We start from the raw sequence: 26106 nt of genomic DNA on the forward strand, positions 1-26106 counted from the left end.
AAGCCTCTAATGCAAACATAGGAGTACACATGCCTCTAATCCAAACATAGAAGAACACATGCCTCTAATTCAAACATGGGAGTACACATGCCTTTATACCAAACATGGGAGTGCACATGGCTCTAATTCAAACATGGGAGTACACATGCCTTCATACCGAACATGGGAGAGCCCATGGCTCTAATTCAAACATGGGAGTACATATGCCTCTAATGAAAATATAGGAGTACACATGCCTCCAATCCAAACATGGGAGTACACATGCCTCCAATCCAAACATTGGAGTACTTGTGACTCTAATGCAAATTTAGGAGTACACATGCCTCCAATCCAATCATGGGAGTACACATGCCTCTAGTGCAAATGTGGGAGTACATATTCCTCTAATGCAAACATAGGAGTACACATGCCTCTAATCCAAACATAGAAGAACACATGCCTCCAATCCAAACATTGGAGAACATATGACTCTAATGCAAACATAGGAGTACACATGCCTCCAATCCAAACATGGGAGTACACATGCCTCTAATCCAAACATTGAAGTACATATGACATGGGAGTGCATAAGCCTATAATGCAAACATAGGAGTACACATCCCATTAATGCAAACATGGGAGTACACATGTCTCTCATCCAAATATGGGAGTACACATGCTACTAATCCAAACATGGGAGTACTCATGCCTTTAATGCAAACATGGTAGTACACACACTTCTAATCCAAACATGGGAGTACACATGCCTTTAATCCAAACATGAGACTACACATGGCTCTAATTCAAGCATGGGAGTGCAAATGCCTCTAATGCAAACATAGGAGTACAAATGCCTCTAATCTGAACATGGGAGTACACATGCCTCTAATGCAAATATGGAAGTACACATGTCTCTCATCCAAACATGGAATTACACATATCATGCGTCTAATGCAAACATTGGAGCACACATGCCTCTAATCCAATCATGGGAGTACACATGCTACTAATCCAAACATTGGAGTACGCATGCCACTAATGCAAACATAGGAATACACATGCCTCTAATCCAAACATGGGAGTACACATGCCTCTAATGCAAACATGGAAGTACACATGCCTCTATACCAAACATTGGAGTGCACATGGCTCTAATTCAAACATGGGAGTACATATGCCTCTAATCAAAACATAGGAGTACACATGCCTCCAATCCAAACATGGGAGTACACATGCCTCCAATCCAAACATTGGAGTACATATGACTCTAGTGCAAATTTAGGACTACATATGCCTATAATCCAGACATGGGAGTACACATGCCTCCAATGCAAACATGGGAGTACATATGCGTCTAATGCAAACATGGGAGTACATATTCCTCTAATGCAAATATAGGAGTACACATGCCTCTAATCCAAACAAGGGAGTACACATGCCCCTAATCCAAACATGAGAGTACTCATGCCTCTAATGCAAACATGGTAGTACACACCTCTCTAATCCAAGCATGGGAGTACACATGCCTTTAATCCAAACATGGAAGTACACATGCCTCTAATGCAAACATGACAGTACACATGCCTCCATACCAAAATGGGAATACACATGGCTCTAATTCAAGCATGGGAGTGCATAAGCCTCTAATGCAAACATAGGAGTACACATGCCTCTAATGCAAACATGGGAGTACACATGTCTCTCTTCCAAACACGGGAGTACACATGTTACTAATCCAAATATGGGAGTACACATGCTACTAATCCATACATGGGAGTACTCATGCCTCTAATGTAAACATGGTAGGACACACACCTCTAATCTAAACATGGGAGTACACATGCCTTTAATGCAAACATGGGAGTACACATGCCTCCAATCCAAACATTGGAGTACATATGACTCTAATGCAAACATAGGAGTACACATGCCTCCAATCCAAACATGAGAGTACACATGCCTCTAATCCAAACATTGAAGTACATATGACATGGGAGTGCATAAGCCTCTAATGCAAACATAGGAATACACATGACATTAATGCAAACATGGGAGTACACATGTCTCTCATCCAAATATGGGAGTACACGTGCTACTAATCTAAATATGGGAGTACACATGCTACTAATCCAAACATGGGAGTACTCATGCCTTTAATGCAAACATGGTAGTACACACACCTCTAATCCAAACATGGGAGTACACATGCCTTTAATCCAAACATGGAAGTACACATGCCTCTAATACAAACATGGAAGTACACATGGCTCTATACCACATTTTGAATATACATGGCTCTAATTCAAGCATGGGAGTGCAAATGCCTCTAATGCAAACATAGTAGTACGAATGCCTCTAATCCAAACACGGGAGTACACATGCCTCTAATGCAAACATGGAAATACACATGTCTCTCATCCAAACATGGAAGTACACATATCATGTCTCTAATGCAAACATAGGAGTACACATGCCTCTAATCCAAACATGGGAGTACACATGCCTCTAATGCAAACATGGAAGTACACATGCCTCTATACAAAACATTGGAGTGCACATGGCTCTAATTCAAACATGGGAGTACATATGCCTCAAATCAAAACATAGGAGAACACATGCCTCCTATTCAAACATGGGAGTACACATGCCTCCAATTCAAACATTGGAGTACATATGACTCTAATGCAAATTTAGGAGTACACATGCCTCCAATCAAGACATGGGAGTACACATGCCTCCAATGCAAACATGGGAGTACATATGCGTCTAATGCAAATATGGGAGTACATATTCCTTTAATGCAAATATAGGAGTACACATGCCTCTAATCCAAACATGGGAGTACACATGCCCCTAATCCAAACATGAGAGTACTCATGCCTCTAATGCAAACATGGTAGTACACACCTCTCTAATCCAAGCATGGGAGTACACATGCCTTTAATCCAAACATGGAAGAACACATGCCTCTAATGCAAACATGGGATTACACATGTCTCTCATCCAAACACGGGAGTACACATGCTACTAATCCAAATGTGGGAGTACACATGCTACTAATCCAAACACGGGAGTACTCATGCCTCTAATGCAAACATGGTAGGACACACACCTCTAATCTAAACATGGGAGTACACATGCCTTTAATCCAAACATGGGAGTACACATGCCCCTAATCCAAACATGAGAGTACACATGCCTCTAATACAAACATTGAAGTACACATGCCTCTATACCAAATTGATAATACACATGGTTCTAATTCACGCATGGGTGTGCATATGCCTCTAATGCAAACATACGAGTACACATGCCTCTAATGCAAACATGGCAGTACACATGCCTCTAATGCAAACATGGGAGTACACATGTCTCTCATCAAAACATGGGAGTACACATGCTACTAATCCAAATATGGGAGAACACATGCTACTAATTTAAACATGGGAGTACTCATGCCTTTAATGCAAACATGGTAGTACACACGCCTCTAATCCAAATATGGAAGTACACATGCCTCAATACCAAATTGGGAATACACATGGCTCTAATTCAAGTATGGGAGTGCATATGCCTCTAATCCAAACACAGGAGTACACATGCCTATATTCTAAACATGGGAGTACATATGACTATATTCCAAACATGGGGATACACATGCTTCTAATCCAAACATGGAAGTACACATGGCACTAATCCAAACATGGGAGTGCACATGCCTCTATTCCAAATATGGGAGAGCACATGCCTGTAATGGAAACATGGGAGTATACATGCCTTTAATCCAAACATGGAAGTACACATTCCTCTAATGCAAACATGGGAGTACACATGCCTCTATACCAAACATAGAAGAACACACACCTCTAATCCAAACATAGGAGTACACATGCCTTTAATCCAAACATGGAAGTACACATGACTCTAATCCAAACATGGAAGTACACATGCCTCTATACCAATCTGGGAATACACATGGCTCTAATTCAAGTATGGGAGTGCATATGCCTCTAATGCAAACATAGAAGAACACATGCCTCTAATTCAAACATGGGAGTACACATGCCTTTATACCAAACATGGGAGTGCACATGGCTCTAATTCAAACATGGGAGTACACATGCCTTTATACCAAACATGGTAGCGCCCATGGCTCTAATTCAAACATGCGAGTACATATGCCTCTAATGAAAACATAGAAGTACACATGCCTCCAATCCAAACATGGGAGTACACATGCCTCCAATCCAAACATTGGAGTACATATGACTCCAATGCAAATTTAGGAGTAGACATGCCTCCAATCCAAACATGACAGTACACATGTCTCTAATCCAAACATGGGAGTACACATGCCTCCAATCCAAACATTGGAGTACATATGACTCTAATGCAAATTTAGGAGTAGACATGTCTCTAATCCAAACTTGGAAGTACACATGCCTCTAATGCAAACATGACAGTACACATACCTTCATACCAAATTGGCAATACACATGGCACTAATTCAAGCCTGGGAATGCATAAGCCTCTAAAGCAAACATAGGAGTACACATGCCTCTAATGCAAACATGGAAGTACACATGCCTCCAATCCAAACATTGGAGAACATATGACTCTAATGCAAACATAGGAGTACACATGCCTCCAATCCAAACATGGGAGTACACATGCCTCTAATCCAAACATTGAAGTACATATGACATGGGAGTGCATAAGCCTATAATGCAAACATAGGAGTACACATCCCATTAATGCAAACATGGGAGTACACATGTCTCTCATCCAAATATGGGAGTACACATGCTACTAATCCAAACATGGGAGTACTCATGCCTTTAATGTAAACATGGTAGTACACACACCTCTAATCCAAACATGGGAGTACACATGCCTTTAATCCAAACATGGGACTACACATGGCTCTAATTCAAGCATGGGAGTGCAAATGCCTCTAATGCAAACATAGGAGTACAAATGCCTCTAATCCAAGCACGGGAGTACACATGCCTCTAATGCAAACATGGAAATACACATGTCTCTCATCCAAACATGGAAGTACACATATCATGTCTCTAATGCAAACATAGGAGTACACATGCCTCTAATCCAAACATGGGAGTACACATGCCTCTAATGCAAACTTGGAAGTACACATGCCTCTATACAAAACATTGGAGTGCACATGGCTCTAATTCAAACATGGGAGTACATATGCCTCAAATCAAAACATAGGAGAACACATGCCTCCTATTCAAACATGGGAGTACACATGCCTCCAATTCAAACATTGGAGTACATATGACTCTAATGCAAATTTAGGAGTACACATGCCTCCAATCAAGACATGGGAGTACACATGCCTCCAATGCAAACATGGGAGTACATATGCGTCTAATGCAAATATGGGAGTACATATTCCTCTAATGCAAATATAGGAGTACACATGCCTCTAATCCAAACATGGGAGTACACATGCCCCTAATCCAAACATGAGAGTACTCATGCCTCTGATGCAAACATGGTAGTACACACCTCTCTAATCCAAGCATGGGAGTACACATGCCTTTAATCCAAACATGGAAGAACACATGCCTCTAATGCAAACATGGGATTACACATGTCTCTCATCCAAACACGGGAGTACACATGCTACTAATCCAAATATGGGAGTACACATGCTACTAATCCAAACACGGGAGTACTCATGCCTCTAATGCAAACATGGTAGGGCACACACCTCTAATCTAAACATGGGAGTACACATGCCTTTAATCCAAACATGGAAGTACACATGCCTCTAATACAAATATTGAAGTACACATGCCTCTATACCAAATTGATAATACACATGGTTCTAATTCACGAATGGGTGTTCATATGCCTCTAATGCAAACATACGAGTACACATGCCTCTAATGCAAACATGGCAGTACACATGCCTCTAATGCAAACATGGAAGTACACAAGTCTCTCATCCAAATATGGAAGTACACATATCATGCCTCTAATCCAAACATTGGAGTACACATGTCTCTAATGCAATCATGGGAGAACATATGCCTCTAATCCAAACAAAGGAGTACACATGCCTCTAATGCAAACATGGGAGTACACATGTCTCTCATCAAAACATGGGAGTACACATGCTACTAATCCAAATATGGGAGAGCACATGCTACTAATTTAAACATGGGAGTACTCATGCCTTTAATGCAAACATGGTAGTACACACGCCTCTAATCCAAATATGGAAGTACACATGCCTCAATACCAAATTGGGAATACACATGGCTCTAATTCAAGTATGGGAGTGCATATGCCTCTAATCCAAACACAGGAGTACACATGCCTATATTCTAAACATGGGAGTACATATGACTATATTCCAAACATGGGGATACACATGCTTCTAATCCAAACATGGAAGTACACATGGCACTAATCCAAACATGGGAGTGCACATGCCTCTATTCCAAATATGGGAGAGCACATGCCTGTAATGGAAACATGGGAGTATACATGCCTTTAATCCAAACATGGAAGTACACATTCCTCTAATGCAAACATGGGAGTACACATGCCTCTATACCAAACTGGGAATAAACATGGCTCTAATTCAAACATGGAAGTGCATAAGCCTCTAATGCAAACATAGGAGTACACATGACTCTAATCCAAACATAGAAGAACACATGCCTCTAATCCAAACATGGAAGTACACATGCCTCTATACCAAATTGGGAATACACATGTCTCCAATTCAAGCATGGGAGTGCAGATGCCTCTAATGCAAACATAGGAGTACACATACCTCTAATTCAAACATGGGAGTACACATGCCTCTAATACAAACATGGAAGTACACATGTCTCTCATCCAAACATGGAAGTACACGTATCATGCTTCTAATCCAAACATTGGAGTACACATGTCTCTAATGCCAACATGGGAATGCACATGCCTCTAATCCAAACATAGAAGTACACATGCCCCTAATGCTAAAATGGAAGTACACATGCCTCTAATGCTAAAATGGAAGTACACATGCCTCTAATGCAGACATGTGAGTACACATGCCTCTAATGCAAACATGGGAGTACACATGTCTCTATACCAAACATGGGAATACATATGCCTCTAATGCAAACATGGGAGTACATATGCCTCTAATCCAAACATAGGAGTACATATGCCTCTAATGCGAACATAGGAGTACACATGCCTCTTATCCAAACATGGGAGTGCATATGCCTCTAATGCAAACATAGTAGTACACATGCCTCTAATCCAAACATGGAAGTACACATGCCTCTAATGCACACATAGAAGTACACATGCCTCTAATGCAAACATAGGAGTACAAATGCCTCTAATCCAAACATGGGAGTACATATGCCTTTAATCCAAACATGAAAGTACACATGCCTCTAATGCAAACATGGCAGTACACATGCCTCCATACCAAATTGGGAATACACATGGCTCTGATTCAAGCATGGGAGTGCATAAGCCTCTAATGCAAACATAGGAGTACACATGCCTCTAATGCAAACATGGGAGTACACATGTCTCTCATCCAAACATGGGAGTACACATGCTACTAATCCAAATATGGGAGAACACATGCTACTAATCCAAACATGGGAGTACTCATGCCTTTAATGCAAACATGGTAGTACACACACCTCTAATCCAAACATGGGAGTACACATGCCTTTAATCCAAACATGGAAGTACACATGACTCTAATCCAAACATGGAAGTACACATGCCTCTATACCAAACTGGGAATACACATGGCTCTAATTCAAGTATGGGAGTGCATATGCCTCTAATGCAAACATAGGAGTACACATGTCTCTAATCCAAACATAGAAGAACACATGCCTCTAATTCAAACATGGGAGTACACATGCCTTTATACCAAACATGGGAGTGCACATGGCTCTAATTCAAACATGGGAGTACACATGCTTTTATACCAACCATGGTAGCGCCCATGGCTCTAATTCAAACATGCGAGTTCATATGCCTCTAATGAAAACATAGGAGTACACATGCCTCCAATCCAAACATGGGAGTACACATGCCTCCAATCCAAACATTGGAGTACATATGACTCCAATGCAAATTTAGGAGTAGACATGCCTCCATTCGAAACATGACAGTACACATGTCTCTAATCCAAACATGGGAGTACACATGCCTCCAATCCAAACATTGGAGTACATATGACTATAATGCAAATTTAGGAGTAGACATGTCTCTAATCCAAACTTGGAAGTACACATGCCTCTAATGCAAACATGACAGTACACATACCTTCATACCAAATTGGCAATACACATGGCACTAATTCAAGCCTGGGAATGCATAAGCCTCTAAAGCAAACATAGGAGTACACATGCCTCTAATGCAAACATGGAAGTACACATGCCTCCAATCCAAACATTGGAGAACATATGACTCTAATGCAAACATAGGAGTACACATGCCTCCAATCCAAACATGGGAGTACACATGCCTCTAATCCAAACATTGAAGTACATATGACATGGGAGTGCATAAGCCTATAATGCAAACATTGGAGTACACATCCCATTAATGCAAACATGGGAGTACACATGTCTCTCATCCAAATATGGGAGTACACATGCTACTAATCCAAACATGGGAGTACTCATGCCTTTAATGCAAACATGGTAGTACACACACCTCTAATCCAAACATGGGAGTACACATGCCTTTAATCCAAACATGGGACTACACATGGCTCTAATTCAAGCATGGGAGTGCAAATGCCTCTAATGCAAACATAGGAGTACAAATGCCTCTAATCTAAACATGGGAGTACACATGCCTCTATTCCAAATATGGGAGAACACATGCCTCTAATGAATACATGGGAGTATACATGCCTTTAATCCAAACATGGAAGTACACATGCCTATAATGCAAACATGGGAGTACACATGCCTCTATACCAAACTGGGAATAAACATGGCTCTAATTCAAACATGGGAGTGCATAAGCCTCTAATGCAAACATAGGAGTACACATGCCTCTAATCCAAACATAGAAGAACACATGCCTCTAATTCAAACATGGAAGTACACATGCCGTTATACCAAACATGGGAGTGCACATGGCTCTAATTCAAACATGGAAGTACACATGCCTTTATACCAAACATGGGAGTGCTCATGGCTCTAATTCAAACATGGGAGTACATATGCCTCTAATGAAAATATAGGAGTACACATGCCTCCAATCCAAACATGGGAGTACACATGCCTCCAATCCAAACATTGGAGTACTTGTGACTCTAATGCAAATTTAGGAGTACACATGCCTCCAATCCAAACATGGGAGTACACATGCCTCTAGTGCAAATGTGGGAGTACATATTCCTCTAATGCAAACATAGGAGTACACATGCCTCTAATCCAAACATGGGAGTACTCATGCCTTTAATGGAAACATGGTAGTACACACCTCTCTAATCCAAACAGGGGAGTACATATGCCTTTAATCCAAACATGAAAGTACACATGCCTCTAATGCAAACATGGCAGTACACATGCCTCCATACCAAATTGGGAATACACATGGCTCTAATTCAAGCACGGGAGTGCATAAGCCTCTAATGCAAACATAGGAGTACACATGCCTCTAATGCAAACATGGGAGTACACATGTCTCTCATCCAAACATGGGAGTACACATGCTACTAATCCAAATATGGGAGAACACATGCTACTAATCCAAACATGGGAGTACTCATGCCTTTAATGCAAACATGGTAGTACACACACCTCTAATCCAAACATGGGAGTACACATGCCTTTAATCCAAACATGGAAGTACACATGACTCTAATCCAAACATGGAAGTACACATGCCTCTATACCAAACTGGGAATACACATGGCTCTAATTCAAGTATGGGAGTGCATATGCCTCTAATGCAAACATAGGAGTACACATGCCTCTAATCCAAACATAGAAGAACACATGCCTCTAATTCAAACATGGGAGTACACATGCCTTTATACCAAACATGGGAGTGCACATGGCTCTAATTCAAACATGGGAGTACACATGCCTTTATACCAAACATGGTAGCGCCCATGGCTCTAATTCAAACATGCGAGTACATATGCCTCTAATGAAAACATAGGAGTACACATGCCTCCAATCCAAACATGGGAGTACACATGCCTCCAATCCAAACATTGGAGTACATATGACTCCAATGCAAATTTAGGAGTAGACATGCCTCCAATCCAAACATGACAGTACACATGTCTCTAATCCAAACATGGGAGTACACATGCCTCCAATCCAAACATTGGAGTACATATATGACTCTAATGCAAATTTAAGAGTAGACATGTCTCTAATCCAAACTTGGAAGTACACATGCCTCTAATGCAAACATGACAGTACACATACCTTCATACCAAATTGGCAATACACATGGCACTAATTCAAGCCTGGGAATGCATAAGCCTCTAAAGCAAACATAGGAGTACACATGCCTCTAATGCAAACATGGAAGTACACATGCCTCCAATCCAAACATTGGAGAACATATGACTCTAATGCAAACATAGGAGTACACATGCCTCCAATCCAAACATGGGAGTACACATGCCTCTAATCCAAACATTGAAGTACATATGACATGGGAGTGCATAAGCCTATAATGCAAACATAGGAGTACACATCCCATTAATGCAAACATGGGAGTACACATGTCTCTCATCCAAATATGGGAGTACACATGCTACTAATCCAAACATGGGAGTACTCATGCCTTTAATGCAAACATGGTAGTACACACACCTCTAATCCAAACATGGGAGTACACATGCCTTTAATCCAAACATGGGACTACACATGGCTCTAATTCAAGCATGGGAGTGCAAATGCCTCTAATGCAAACATAGGAGTACAAATGCCTCTAATATAAACATGGGAGTACACATGCCTCTAATGCAAATATGGAAGTACACATGTCTCTCATCCAAACATGGAATTACACATATCATGCGTCTAATGCAAACATTGGAGTACACATGCCTCTAATCCAATCATGGGAGTACACATGCTACTAATCCAAACATTGGAGTACGCATGCCACTAATGCAAACATAGGAATACACATGCCTCTAATCCAAACATGGGAGTACACATGCCTCTAATGCAAACATGGAAGTACACATGCCTCTATACCAAACATTGGAGTGCACATGGCTTTAATTCAAACATGGGAGTACATATGCCTCTAATCAAAACATAGGAGTACACATGCCTCCAATCCAAACATGGGAGTACACATGCCTCCAATCCAAACATTGGAGTACATATGACTCTAGTGCAAATTTAGGAGTACATATGCCTATAATCCAGACATGGGAGTACACATGCCTCCAATGCAAACATGGGAGTACATATGCGTCTAATGCAAACATGGGAGTACATATTCCTCTAATGCAAATATAGGAGTACACATGCCTCTAATCCAAACATGGGAGTACACATGCCCCTAATCCAAACATGAGAGTACTCATGCCTATAATGCAAACATGGTAGTACACACCTCTCTAATCCAAGCATGGGAGTACACTTGCCTTTAATCCAAACTTGGAAGTACACATGCCTCTAATGCAAACATGACAGTACACATGCCTCCTACCAAATTGGGAATACACATGGCTCTAATTCAAGCCTGGGAGTGCATAAGCCTCTAATGCAAACATAGGAGTACACATGCCTCTAATGCAAACATGGGAGTACACATGTCTCTCTTCCAAACACGGGAGTACACATGTTACTAATCCAAATATGGGAGTACACATGCTACTAATCCATACATGGGAGTACTCATGCCTCTAATGTAAACATGGTAGGACACACACCTCTAATCTAAACATGGGAGTACACATGCCTTTAATGCAAACATGGGAGTACACATGCCTCCAATCCAAACATTGGAGTACATATGACTCTAATGCAAACATAGGAGTACACATGCCTCCAATCCAAACATGGGAGTACACATGCCTCTAATCCAAACATTGAAGTACATATGACATGGGAGTGCATAAGCCTCTAATGCAAACATAGGAGTACACATGCCATTAATGCAAACATGGGAGTACACATGTCTCTCATCCAAATATGGGAGTACACGTGCTACTAATCCAAATATGGGAGTACACATGCTACTAATCCAAACATGGGAGTACTCATGCCTTTAATGCAAACATGGTAGTACACACACCTCTAATCCAAACATGGGAGTACACATGCCTTTAATCCAAACATGGAAGTACACATGCCTCTAATACAAACATGGAAGTACACATGGCTCTATACCACATTTTGAATATACATGGCTCTAATTCAAGCATGGGAGTGCAAATGCCTCTAATGCAAACATAGTAGTACGAATGCCTCTAATCCAAACACGGGAGTACACATGCCTCTAATGCAAACATGGAAATACACATGTCTCTCATCCAAACATGGAAGTACACATATCATGTCTCTAATGCAAACATAGGAGTGCACATGGCTCTAATTCAAACATGGGAGTACATATGCCTCAAATCAAAACATAGGAGAACACATGCCTCCTATTCAAACATGGGAGTACACATGCCTCCAATTCAAACATTGGAGTACATATGACTCTAATGCAAATTTAGGAGTACACATAACTCCAATCAAGACATGGAAGTACACATGCCTCCAATGCAAACATGGGAGTACACATGCCCCTAATCCAAACATGAGAGTACTCATGCCTCTAATGCAAACATGGTAGTACACACCTCTCTAATCCAAGCATGGGAGTACACATGCCTTTAATCCAAACATGGAAGAACACATGCCTCTAATGCAAACATGGGATTACACATGTCTCTCATCCAAACACGGGAGTACACATGCTACTAATCCAAATGTGGGAGTACACATGCTACTAATCCAAACACGGGAGTACTCATGCCTCTAATGCAAACATGGTAGGACACACACCTCTAATCTAAACATGGGAGTACACATGCCTTTAATCCAAACATGGAAGTACACATGCCTCTAATACAAACATTGAAGTACACATGCCTCTATACCAAATTGATAATACACATGGTTCTAATTCACGCATGGGTGTGCATATGCCTCTAATGCAAACATACGAGTACACATGCCTCTAATGCAAACATGGCAGTACACATGCCTCTAATGCAAACATGGAAGTACACAAGTCTCTCATCCAAACATGGAAGTACACATATCATGCCTCTAATCCAAACATTGGAGTACACATGTCTCTAATGCTATCATGGGAGAACATATGCCTCTAATCCAAACAAAGGAGTACACATGCCTCTAATGCAAACATGGGAGTACACATGTCTCTCATCAAAACATGGGAGTACACATGCTACTAATCCAAATATGGGAGAACACATGCTACTAATTTAAACATGGGAGTACTCATGCCTTTAATGCAAACATGGTAGTACACACGCCTCTAATCCAAATATGGAAGTACACATGCCTCAATACCAAATTGGGAATACACATGGCTCTAATTCAAGTATGGGAGTGCATATGCCACTAATCCAAACACAGGAGTACACATGCCTATATTCTAAACATGGGAGTACATATGACTAAATTCCAAACATGGGGATACACATGCTTCTAATCCAAACATGGAAGTACACATGGCACTAATCCAAACATGGGAGTGCACATGCCTCTATTCCAAATATGGGAGAGCACATGCCTGTAATGGAAACATGGGAGTATACATGCCTTTAATCCAAACATGGAAGTACACATTCCTCTAATGCAAACATGGGAGTACACATGACTCTATACCAAACTGGGAATAAACATGGCTCTAATTCAAACATGGGAGTGCATAAGCCTCTAATGCAAACATAGGAGTACACATGCCTCTAATCCAAACATAGAAGAACACATGCCTCTAATCCAAACATGGAAGTACACATGCCTCTATACCGAATTGGGAATACACATGTCTCCAATTCAAGCATGGGAGTGCAGATGCCTCTAATGCAAACATGGGAGTACACATGCCTCTAATACAAACATGGAAGTACACATGTCTCTCATCCAAACATGGAAGTACACGTATCATGCTTCTAATCCAAACATTGGAGTACACATGTCTCTAATGCCAACATGGGAATGCACATGCCTCTAATCCAAACATAGAAGTACACATGCCCCTAATGCTAAAATGGAAGTACACATGCCTCTAATGCTAAAATGGAAGTACACATGCCTCTAATGCAGACATGTGAGTACACATGCCTCTAATGCAAACATGGGAGTACACATGTCTCTATACCAAACATGGGAATACATATGCCTCTAATCCAAACATAGGAGTACATATGCCTCTAATGCGAACATAGGAGTACACATGCCTCTTATCCAAACATGGGAGTGCATATGCCTCTAATGCAAACATAGTAGTACACATGCCTCTAATCCAAACATGGAAGTACACATGCCTCTAATGTACACATAGAAGTACACATGCCTCTAATGCAAACATAGGAGTACAAATGCCTCTAATCCAAACATGGGAGTACACATGCCTCTAATGCAAACATGGAAGTACACATGTCTCTCATCCAAACATGGAAGTACACATATCATGCCTCTAATGCAAACATTGGAGTACACATGCCTGTAATCCAATCATGGGAGTACACATGCCACTAATCCAAACATTGGAGTACGCATGCCACTAATGCAAACAACGGAGTACACATGCCTCTAATCCAAACATGGGAGTACACATGCCTCTAATGCAAACATGGAAGTACACATGCCTCTATACCAAACATTGGAGTGCACATGGCTCTAATTCAAACATGGGAGTACATATGCCTCTAATCAAAACATAGGAGTACACATGCCTCCAATCCAAACATGGGAGTACACATGCCTCCAATCCAAACATTGGAGTACATATGACTCTATTGCAAATTTAGGAGTACACATGCCTCCAATCCAGACATGGGAGTACACATGCCTCCAATGCAAATATGGGAGTACATATGCGTCTAATGCAAACAAGGGAGTACATATTCCGCTAATGCAAATATAGGAGTACACATGCCTCCAATCCAAACATTGCAGTACTTGTGACTCTAATGCAAATTTAGGAGAACACATGCCTCCAACCCAAACATGGGAGTACACATGCCTCTAGAGCAAACATGGGAGTACATATTCCTCTAATGCAAACATAGGAGTACACATGCCTCTAATCCAAACATGGGAGTACATATGCCCCTAATCCAAACATGGGAGTACTCATGGCTCTAATGCAAACACGGTAGCACACACACATCTAATCCAAACATGGGAGTAAACATGCCTCTATTCTAAATATGGGAGAACACATGCCTCTAATGGATACATGGGAGTATACATGCCTTTAATCCAAACATGGAAGTACACATTCCTCTAATGCAAACATGGGAGTACACATGCCTCTATACCAAACTGGGAATAAACATGGCTCTAATTCAAACATGGGAGTGCATAAGCCTATAATGCAAACATAGGAGTACATATGCCTCTAATCCAAACATAGAAGAACACATGCCTCTAATCCAAACATGGAAGTACACATGCTTCTATACCAAATTGGGAATACACATGTCTCTAATTCAAGCATGGGAGTGCAGATGCCTCTAATGCAAACATAGGAGTACACATGCCTCTAATCCAAACATGGGAGTACACATGCCTCTAATACAAACATGGAAGTACACATGTCTCTCATCCAAACATGGAAGTAAACGTATCATGCCTTTAATCCAAACATTGGAGTACACATGTCTCTAATGCCAACATGGGAATGCACATGCCTCTAATCCAAACATAGAAGTACACATGCCCCTAATGCTAAAATGGAAGTACACATGCCTCTAATGCTAATATGGAAGTACACATGCCTCTAATGCAGACATGTGAGTACACATGCCTCTAATGCAAACATGGGAGTACAAATGTCTCTATACCAAACATGGGAATACATATGCCTCTAATGCAAACATGGGAGTACATATGCCTCTAATCCAAACATAGGAGTACATATGCCTCTAATGCGAACATAGGAGTACACATGCCTCTAATCCAAACATGGGAGTGCATATGCCTCTAATGCAAACATAGTAGTACACATGCCTCTAATCCAAACATGGAAGTACACATACATCTAATGCAAACATAGTAGTACACATGGCTCTAATCCAAACATGAAAGTACACATGCCTCTAATGCACACATAGAAGTACACATGCCTCTATACCAAACATGGGAGTACACATGCCTCTAATGCAAATAGAGGAGTACACATGCCTCTAATCCAAACATGGGAGTACATGTGCTTACGCACTTGAGATAGGGTCCGTTAGAGGAGAGAAAAGAATGGCCAACAAAGGCGTGAAGTGGAGTTGGTTATCACAACGCTTTATTCTAACAAAGCACTCAAATTCAAGTACAATGTGCAATGCTTATACAACAATAACACTATGATTAAAGCCGCAAGCGGCGTCACCGGGGCCCAAGCTGACAAGTTTGTGTTTCATAATTAATGAGGTCACATGTTAGACAATGTTAGACAATCAGGTAGCTTGAATTATCAGTAACATAAGGTCTATGAACTATGGTGACTGTTCTCACATGGCGTGATGGGGAGAACTATGGTGAGTGTTCTCACATGGCGTGATGGGGAGAACTATGGTGATTGTTCTGACATGGTGTGATTGGGAGAACTATGTTGACTGCTCTGATATGATGTTATAGGGAGAACTATAGTAATTGTTCTGACATGGTGTGATGGGAAGAACTATGCTGATTGTTCTAACATGGTGTGATGGGGAGAACTATAGTGATTATGCTGACATGTAATGGGGAGAACTATGGTGAATGTTCTGACATGGTGCGATGGGAGAACTATGTGACTGTTTTGACATGGTGTGATTGGGAGAACTATGGTGACTGTTCAGGTATGGTGTTATAGGGAGAACTATAGTAATTGTTCTGACATGGTGTGATGGGGAGAACTATGGTGTCTGTTCTGACATGGTGTGATGCGGAGAACTACAGTAATTGTTCCGACATGGTGTGATGAATAGAAATATGGTGACTGTACTGACATGGTGTGATGGGGAGAACTATTGCGATTATTCTGACATGGTGTGATGGAGAGAACTCTGGTGATTGTTCTGACATGATGTGATGGGGAGAACAATGGTGATTGTCCTGACATGGTGTGATGGGGAGAACTATGGTGACTTTTCTGACATGGTGTGATTGGGGGAACTATTGCGATTGTTCTGACATGGAGTGATGGAGTGAACTCTGCTGATTGTTCTGACATGGTGTGATGGGGTGAACAATGGTGATTGTCCTGACATGGTATTATGGGGCGAACTATGGTGACTGTTCTGACATGGTGTGATGGTTAGAACTATAGTGATTGTTCTGACGTGGAGTGATGGCGAGAACTATGGTGATTCTTCTGACATGGTGTGATGGCGAGAACTATGGTGACTGTTCTGACATGGTGTGATGGGGAGAACTGTGGTGATCGTTCTCACATGGCGTGAATGGGAGAACTATGGTGATTGTTCTGACATGGTCTGATTGGGAGAACTATAGTAATTGTTCTGACATGGTGTGATGGGAAGAACCATGCTGATTGTTCTAACATGGTGTGATGGGGAGAACTATAGTGATTGTTCTGACATGTAATGGGAAGAACTATTGTGACTGTTCTGACACAGTGTGATGGGGAGAACTATGGTTAGTGTTCTGACATGGTGTGATAGGGAGAACTATGGTGACTTTTCTGACATGGTGTGATTGGGGGAACTATTGCGATTGTTCTGACATGGTGTGATGGAGAGAACTCTGGTGATTGTTCTGACATGGTATGATGGGGAGAACAATGGTGATTGTCCTGACATGGTGTGATGGTTAAAACTATAGTAATTGTTCTGACATGGTGTGATGGGGAGAACTATGGTGATCGTTCTGACATGGTGTGATGTGGAGAACTATGTTGATTGAACTGTCATGGTGTGATGGGCAGTAGTATGGTGATTCTTCTGACATGGTATGATGGGGAGAACTATGGTGATCGTTCTGACATGGAGTGATGGGGAGAACTATGGTGATTGTTCTGACATGGTGTGATTGGAAGAACTATGGAGACTTTTCTGACATGGTGTGATTGGGGGAACTATTGCGATTGTTCTGACATGGTGTGATGGAGAGAACTCTGGTGATTGTTCTGACATGGTGTGATGGGGAGAACAATGGTGATTGTCCTGACATGGTATGATGGGCGAACTATGGTGACTGTTCTGACATGGTGTGATGGTTAAAACTATAGTGTTTGTTCTGACGTGGAGTGATGAAGAGAACTATGGTGACTGTTCTGACATGGTGTGTTTGGGGTAAATATTACGATTGAACTGTCATGGTGTGATGGGGAGAACTATGGTGATTCTTCTGACATGGTGTGATGGGGAGAACTATGGTGATACTTCTGACATGGTGTGATGGGGAGAACTATGGTGACTGTTCTGACATGGTGTGATGGGGAGAACTATAGTGATTGTTCTGACATGTGATGGGAAGAACTATGGTGATTGTTCTGACATGGTGTGGTGCGGAGAACTATGGCGATTGTTCTGACATGGTGTGATGGGGAGAACTATGGTGACTTTTCTGACATGGTGTGATTAGGGGAACTATTGCGATTGTTCTGACATGGTGTGATGCAGAGAACTCTGCTGATTGTTCTGACATGGTGTGATGGGGTGAACAATGGTGATTGTCCTGACATGGTATGATGGGGCGAACTATGGTGACTGTTCTGACATGGTGTGATGGTTAGAACTATAGTGATTGTTCTGACATGGAGTGATGAAGAGAATTATGGTGACTGTTTTGACATGGTGTGATTGGGGAACTATTGCGATTGTTCTGACATGGTGTGATGGCGAGAACGATGGTGATTCTTCTGACATGGTGTGATGGCGAGAACTAAGGTGACTGTTGTGACATGGTGTGATGGGGAGAACTATGGTGATCGTTCTGACATGGAGTGATGGGGAGAACTATGGTGATTGTTCTGACATGGTCTGATTGGGAGAACTATGGTGATTGTTCTGACATGGTGTGATGGGGAGAACTATGTTGACTGCTCTGATATGGTGTTATAGGGAGAACTACATTAATTGTTCTGACATGGTGTAATGAAAGAACTATGGTGAGTGTTCTCACATGGCGTGATGGGGAGAACTATGGTGATTGTTCTGACATGGTCTGATGGGGAGAACTAGTAATTGTTCGGACATCGTGTGATGGGAAGAACTATGCTGATTGTTCTAACATGGTGTAATGGGGAGAACTATGGTGAATGTTCTGACATGGTGCGATGGGGAGAAATATGGTGATTGTTCTGACATGGTATGATGGGGAGAACTATGGTGATCGTTCTGACATGGAGTGATGGGGAGAACTATGGTGATTGTTCTGACATGGTGTGATTGGGAGAACTATGGAGACTTTTCTGACATGGTGTGATTGGGGGAACTATTGCGATTGTTCTGACATGGTGTGATGGAGAGAACTCTGGTGATTGTACTGACATGGTGTGATGGGGAGAACAATGGTGATTGTCCTGACATGGTATGATGGGCGAACTATGGTGACTGTTCTGACATGGTGTGATGGTTAAAACTATAGTGTTTGTTCTGACGTGGAGTGATGAAGAGAACTATGGTGACTGTTCTGACATGGTGTGTTTGGGGTAAATATTGCGATTGAACTGTCATGGTGTGATGGGGAGAACTATGGTGATTCTTCTGACATGGTGTGATGGGGAGAACTATGGTGATACTTCTGACATGGTGTGATGGGGAGAACTATGGTGACTGTTCTGACATGGTGTGATGGGGAGAACTATAGTGATTGTTCTGACATGTGATGGGAAGAACTATGGTGATTGTTCTGACATGGTGTGGTGCGGAGAACTATGGCGATTGTTCTGACATGGTGTGATGGGGAGAACTATGGTGACTTTTCTGACATGGTGTGATTAGGGGAACTATTGCGATTGTTCTGACATGGTGTGATGCAGAGAACTCTGCTGATTGTTCTGACATGGTGTGATGGGGTGAACAATGGTGATTGTCCTGACATGGTATGATGGGGCGAACTATGGTGACTGTTCTGACATGGTGTGATGGTTAGAACTATAGTGATTGTTCTGACATGGAGTGATGAAGAGAATTATGGTGACTGTTCTGACATGGTGTGATTGGGGAACTATTGCGATTGTTCTGACATGGTGTGATGGCGAGAACGATGGTGATTCTTCTGACATGGTGTGATGGCGAGAACTAAGGTGACTGTTCTGACATGGAGTGATGGGGAGAACTATGGTGATTGTTCTGACATGGTCTGATTGGGAGAACTATGGTGATTGTTCTGACATGGTGTGATGGGGAGAACTATGTTGACTGCTCTGATATGGTGTTATAGGGAGAACTACATTAATTGTTCTGACATGGTGTGATGAAAGAACTATGGTGAGTGTTCTCACATGGCGTGATGGGGAGAACTATGGTGATTGTTCTGACATGGTCTGATGGGGAGAACTAGTAATTGTTCGGACATCGTGTGATGGGAAGATCTATGCTGATTGTTCTAACATGGTGTAATGGGGAGAACTATGGTGACTGTTCTGACATGGTGTGATGGGGAGAACTATAGTGATTGTTCTGACATGTGATGGGAAGAACCATGGTGACTGTTCTGACATGGTGTGATGCGGAGAACTATAGTGAATGTTCTGACATGTAATGGGGAGAACTATGGTGATTGTTCTGACATGGTGTGATGGGGAGAACTATGGTGACTGTTCTGACATGGTGTGATGGGGAGAACTATAGTGATTGTTCTAACATGTGATGGGAAGAACTATGGTGACTGTTCTGACATGGTGTGATGCGGAGAACTATGGTGATTGTTCTGAAATGCTGTGATGGGGAAAACTATGGTGACTTTTCTGACATGGTGTGATTGGGGGAACTATTGCGATTGTTCTGACATGGTGTGATGCAGAGAACTCTGCTGATTGTTCTGACATGGTGTGATGGGGTGAACAATGGTGATTGTCCTGACATGGTATGATGGGGCGAACTATGGTGACTGTTCTGACATGGTGTGATGGTTAGAACTATAGTGATTGTTCTGACATGGAGTGATGAAGAGAATTATGGTGACTGTTCTGACATGGTGTGATTGGGGAACTATTGCGATTGTTCTGACATGGTGTGATGGCGAGAACGATGGTGATTCTTCTGACATGGTGTGATGGCGAAAACTAAGGTGACTGTTGTGACATGGTGTGATGGGGAGAACTATGGTGATCGTTCTGACATGGAGTGATGGGGAGAACTATGGTGATTGTTCTGACATGGTCTGATTGGGAGAACTATGGTGATTGTTCTGGCATGGTGTGATGGGGAGAACTATGGTGAATGTTCTGACATGGTGCGATGGGGAGAAATATGGTGATTGTTCTGACATGGTGTGATGGGGAGAACTATGCTGATTGTTCTAACATGGTGTGATGGGGAGAACTATAGTGATTGTTCTGACATGTAATGGGGAGAACTATGGTGATTGTTCTGACATGGTGTGATGGGGAGAACTATGGTGATTTTTCTGACATGGTGTGATTGGGGGAACTATTGCGATTGTTCTGACATGGTGTGATGGAGAGAACTAAGGTGACTGTTCTGACATGGAGTGATGGGGAGAACTATGGTGATTGTTCTGACATGGTCTGATTGGGAGAACTATGGTGATTGTTCTGACATGGTGTGATGGGGAGAACTATGTTGACTGCTCTGATATGGTGTTATAGGGAGAACTACATTAATTGTTCTGACATGGTGTGATGAAAGAACTATGGTGAGTGTTCTCACATGGCGTGATGGGGAGAACTATGGTGATTGTTCTGACATGGTCTGATGGGGAGAACTAGTAATTGTTCGGACATCGTGTGATGGGAAGATCTATGCTGATTGTTCTAACATGGTGTAATGGGGAGAACTATGGTGACTGTTCTGACATGGTGTGATGGGGAGAACTATAGTGATTGTTCTGACATGTGATGGGAAGAACCATGGTGACTGTTCTGACATGGTGTGATGCGGAGAACTATAGTGAATGTTCTGACATGTAATGGGGAGAACTATGGTGATTGTTCTGACATGGTGTGATGGGGAGAACTATGGTGACTGTTCTGACATGGTGTGATGGGGAGAACTATAGTGATTGTTCTAACATGTGATGGGAAGAACTATGGTGACTGTTCTGACATGGTGTGATGCGGAGAACTATGGTGATTGTTCTGAAATGCTGTGATGGGGAAAACTATGGTGACTTTTCTGACATGGTGTGATTGGGGGAACTATTGCGATTGTTCTGACATGGTGTGATGCAGAGAACTCTGCTGATTGTTCTGACATGGTGTGATGGGGTGAACAATGGTGATTGTCCTGACATGGTATGATGGGGCGAACTATGGTGACTGTTCTGACATGGTGTGATGGTTAGAACTATAGTGATTGTTCTGACATGGAGTGATGAAGAGAATTATGGTGACTGTTCTGACATGGTGTGATTGGGGAACTATAGCGATTGTTCTGACATGGTGTGATGGCGAGAACGATGGTGATTCTTCTGACATGGTGTGATGGCGAAAACTAAGGTGACTGTTGTGACATGGTGTGATGGGGAGAACTATGGTGATCGTTCTGACATGGAGTGATGGGGAGAACTATGGTGATTGTTCTGACATGGTCTGATTGGGAGAACTATGGTGATTGTTCTGGCATGGTGTGATGGGGAGAACTATGGTGAATGTTCTGACATGGTGCGATGGGGAGAAATATGGTGATTGTTCTGACATGGTGTGATGGGGAGAACTATGCTGATTGTTCTAACATGGTGTGATGGGGAGAACTATAGTGATTGTTCTGACATGTAATGGGGAGAACTATGGTGATTGTTCTGACATGGTGTGATGGGGAGAACTATGGTGATTTTTCTGACATGGTGTGATTGGGGGAACTATTGCGATTGTTCTGACATGGTGTGATGGAGAGAACTCTGGTGATTGTTCTGACATGGTATGATGGGGAGAACAATGGTGATTGTCCTGACACGGTGTGATGGGGAGAACTATAGTAATTGTTCTGACATGGAGAAATGAAGAGAATTATGGTGACTGTTCTGACATGGTGTGATTGGGGGAACTATTGCGATTGTTCTGACATGGTGTGATGGGGAGAACTATGGTGATTCTTCTGACATGGTGTGATGGGGAGAACTATGGTGACTGTTCTGACAAGGTGTGATGGGGAGAACTATGGTGATCGTTCTGACATGGTGTGATGGGGAGAATTATGGTGAACGTTCTGACATGGTGTGATGTGGAGAACTATGTTGATTGTTCTGACATGGTGTGATGGGGAGAACTATAGTAATTGTTCTGACGTGGAGTAATGAAGAGAATTATGGTGACTGTTCTGACATGGTGTGATTGGAGGAACTATTGCGATTGTTCTGACATGGTGTGATGGGGAGAACTATGGTGATTCTTCTGACATGGTGTGATGGGGAGAACTATGATGACTGTTCTGACAGGGTGTGATGGGGAGAACTATGGTGATAGTTCTGACATGGTGTGATGGGGAGAACTATGGTGATCGTTCTGACATGGTGTGATGTGGAGAACTATGTTGATTGAACTGTCATGATGTGATGGAAAGAACTATGGTGATTCTTCTGACATGGTATGATGGGGAGAACTATGGTGATCGTTCTCACATGGAGTGATGGGGAGAACTATGGTGATTGTTCTGACATGGTCTGGTTGGGAGAACTAGGGTGATTGTTCTGACATGGTGAGATGGGGAGAACTATAGTAATTTTTCTGACATGGTGTGATGAAGAGAACTATGGTGAGTGTTCTCACATGGCGTGATGGGGAGAACTATGGTGATTGTTCTGACATGCTGTGATGAGGAGAACTATAGTGATTGTTCTCACATGGTGTTATGGGGAGAACTATGGCGATTGTTCTGACATGGTGTGATGGGGAGAACTATGGTGACTTTTCTGACATGGTGTGATTAGGGGAACTATTGCCATTGTTCTGACATGGTGTGATGCAGAGAACTCTGCTGATTGTTCTGACATGGTGTGATGGGGTAAACAATGGTGATTGTCCTGACATGGTATGATGGGGCGAACTATGGTGACTGTTCTGACATGGTGTGATGGTTAGAACTATGGTGATTGTTCTGACATGGAGTGATGAAGAGAATTATGGTGACTGTTCTGACATGGTGTGATTGGGGAACTATTGCGATTGTTCTGACATGGTGTGATGGCGAGAACGATGGTGATTCTTCTGACATGGTGTGATGGCGAGAACTAAGGTGACTGTTGTGACATGGTGTGATGGGGAGAACTATGGTGATCGTTCTGACATGGAGTGATGGGGAGAACTATGGTGATTGTTCTGACATGGTCTGATTGGTAGAACTATGGTGATTGTTCTGACATGGTGTGATGGGGAGAACTATGTTGACTGCTCTGATATGGTGTTATAGGGAGAACTACATTAATTGTTCTGACATGGTGTGATGAAAGAACTATGGTGAGTGTTCTCACATGGCGTGATGGGGAGAACTATGGTGATTGTTCTGACATGGTCTGATGGGGAGAACTAGTAATTGTTCGGACATCGTGTGATGGGAAGAACTATGCTGATTGTTCTAACATGGTGTAATGGGGAGAACTATGGTGAATGTTCTGACATGGTGCGATGGGGAGAAATATGGTGATTGTTCTGACATGGTGTGATGGGGAGAACTATGCTGATTGTTCTAACATGGTGTGATGGGGAGAACTATAGTGATTGTTCTGACATGTAATGGGGAGAACTATGGTGATTGTTCTGACATGGTGTGATGGGGAGAACTATGGTGACTGTTCTGACATGGTGTGATGGGGAGAACTATAGTGATTGTTCTGACATGTGATGGGAAGAACCATGGTGACTGTTCTGACATGGTGTGATGCGGAGAACTATAGTGAATATTCTGACATGTAATGGGGGGAACTATGGTGATTGTTCTGACATGGTGTGATGGGGAGAACTATGGTGACTGTTCTGACATGGTGTGATGGGGAGAACTATAGTGATTGTTCTAACATGTGATGGGAAGAACTATGGTGACTGTTCTGACATGGTGTGATGCGGAGAACTATGGTGATTGTTCTGAAATGCTGTGATGGGGAAAACTATGGTGACTTTTCTGACATGGTGTGATTGGGGGAACTATTGCGATTGTTCTGACATGGTGTGATGCAGAGAACTCTGCTGATTGTTCTGACATGGTGTGATGGGGTGAACAATGGTGATTGTCCTGACATGGTATGATGGGGCGAACTATGGTGACTGTTCTGACATGGTGTGATGGTTAGAACTATAGTGATTGTTCTGACATGGAGTGATGAAGAGAATTATGGTGACTGTTCTGACATGGTGTGATTGGGGAACTATTGCGATTGTTCTGACATGGTGTGATGGCGAGAACGATGGTGATTCTTCTGACATGGTGTGATGGCGAGAACTAAGGTGACTGTTGTGACATGGTGTGATGGGGAGAACTATGGTGATCGTTCTGACATGGAGTGATGGGGAGAACTATGGTGATTGTTCTGACATGGTCTGGTTGGGAGAACTATGGTGATTGTTCTGACATGGTGAGATGGGGAGAACTATCGTAATTTTTCTGACATGGTGTGATGAAGAGAACTATGGTGAGTGTTCTCACATGGCGTGATGGGGAGAACTATGGTGATTGTTCTGACATGCTGTGATGAGGAGAACTATAGTGATTGTTCTCACATGGTGTTATGGGGAGAACTATGGTGATTGTTCTGACATGGTGTGATT

Source organism: Saccoglossus kowalevskii, chromosome 3 (assembly GCF_978046115.1).
Source record: "Saccoglossus kowalevskii chromosome 3, keSacKowa6.1, whole genome shotgun sequence".
Classification (NCBI taxonomy): domain Eukaryota; kingdom Metazoa; phylum Hemichordata; class Enteropneusta; family Harrimaniidae; genus Saccoglossus; species Saccoglossus kowalevskii.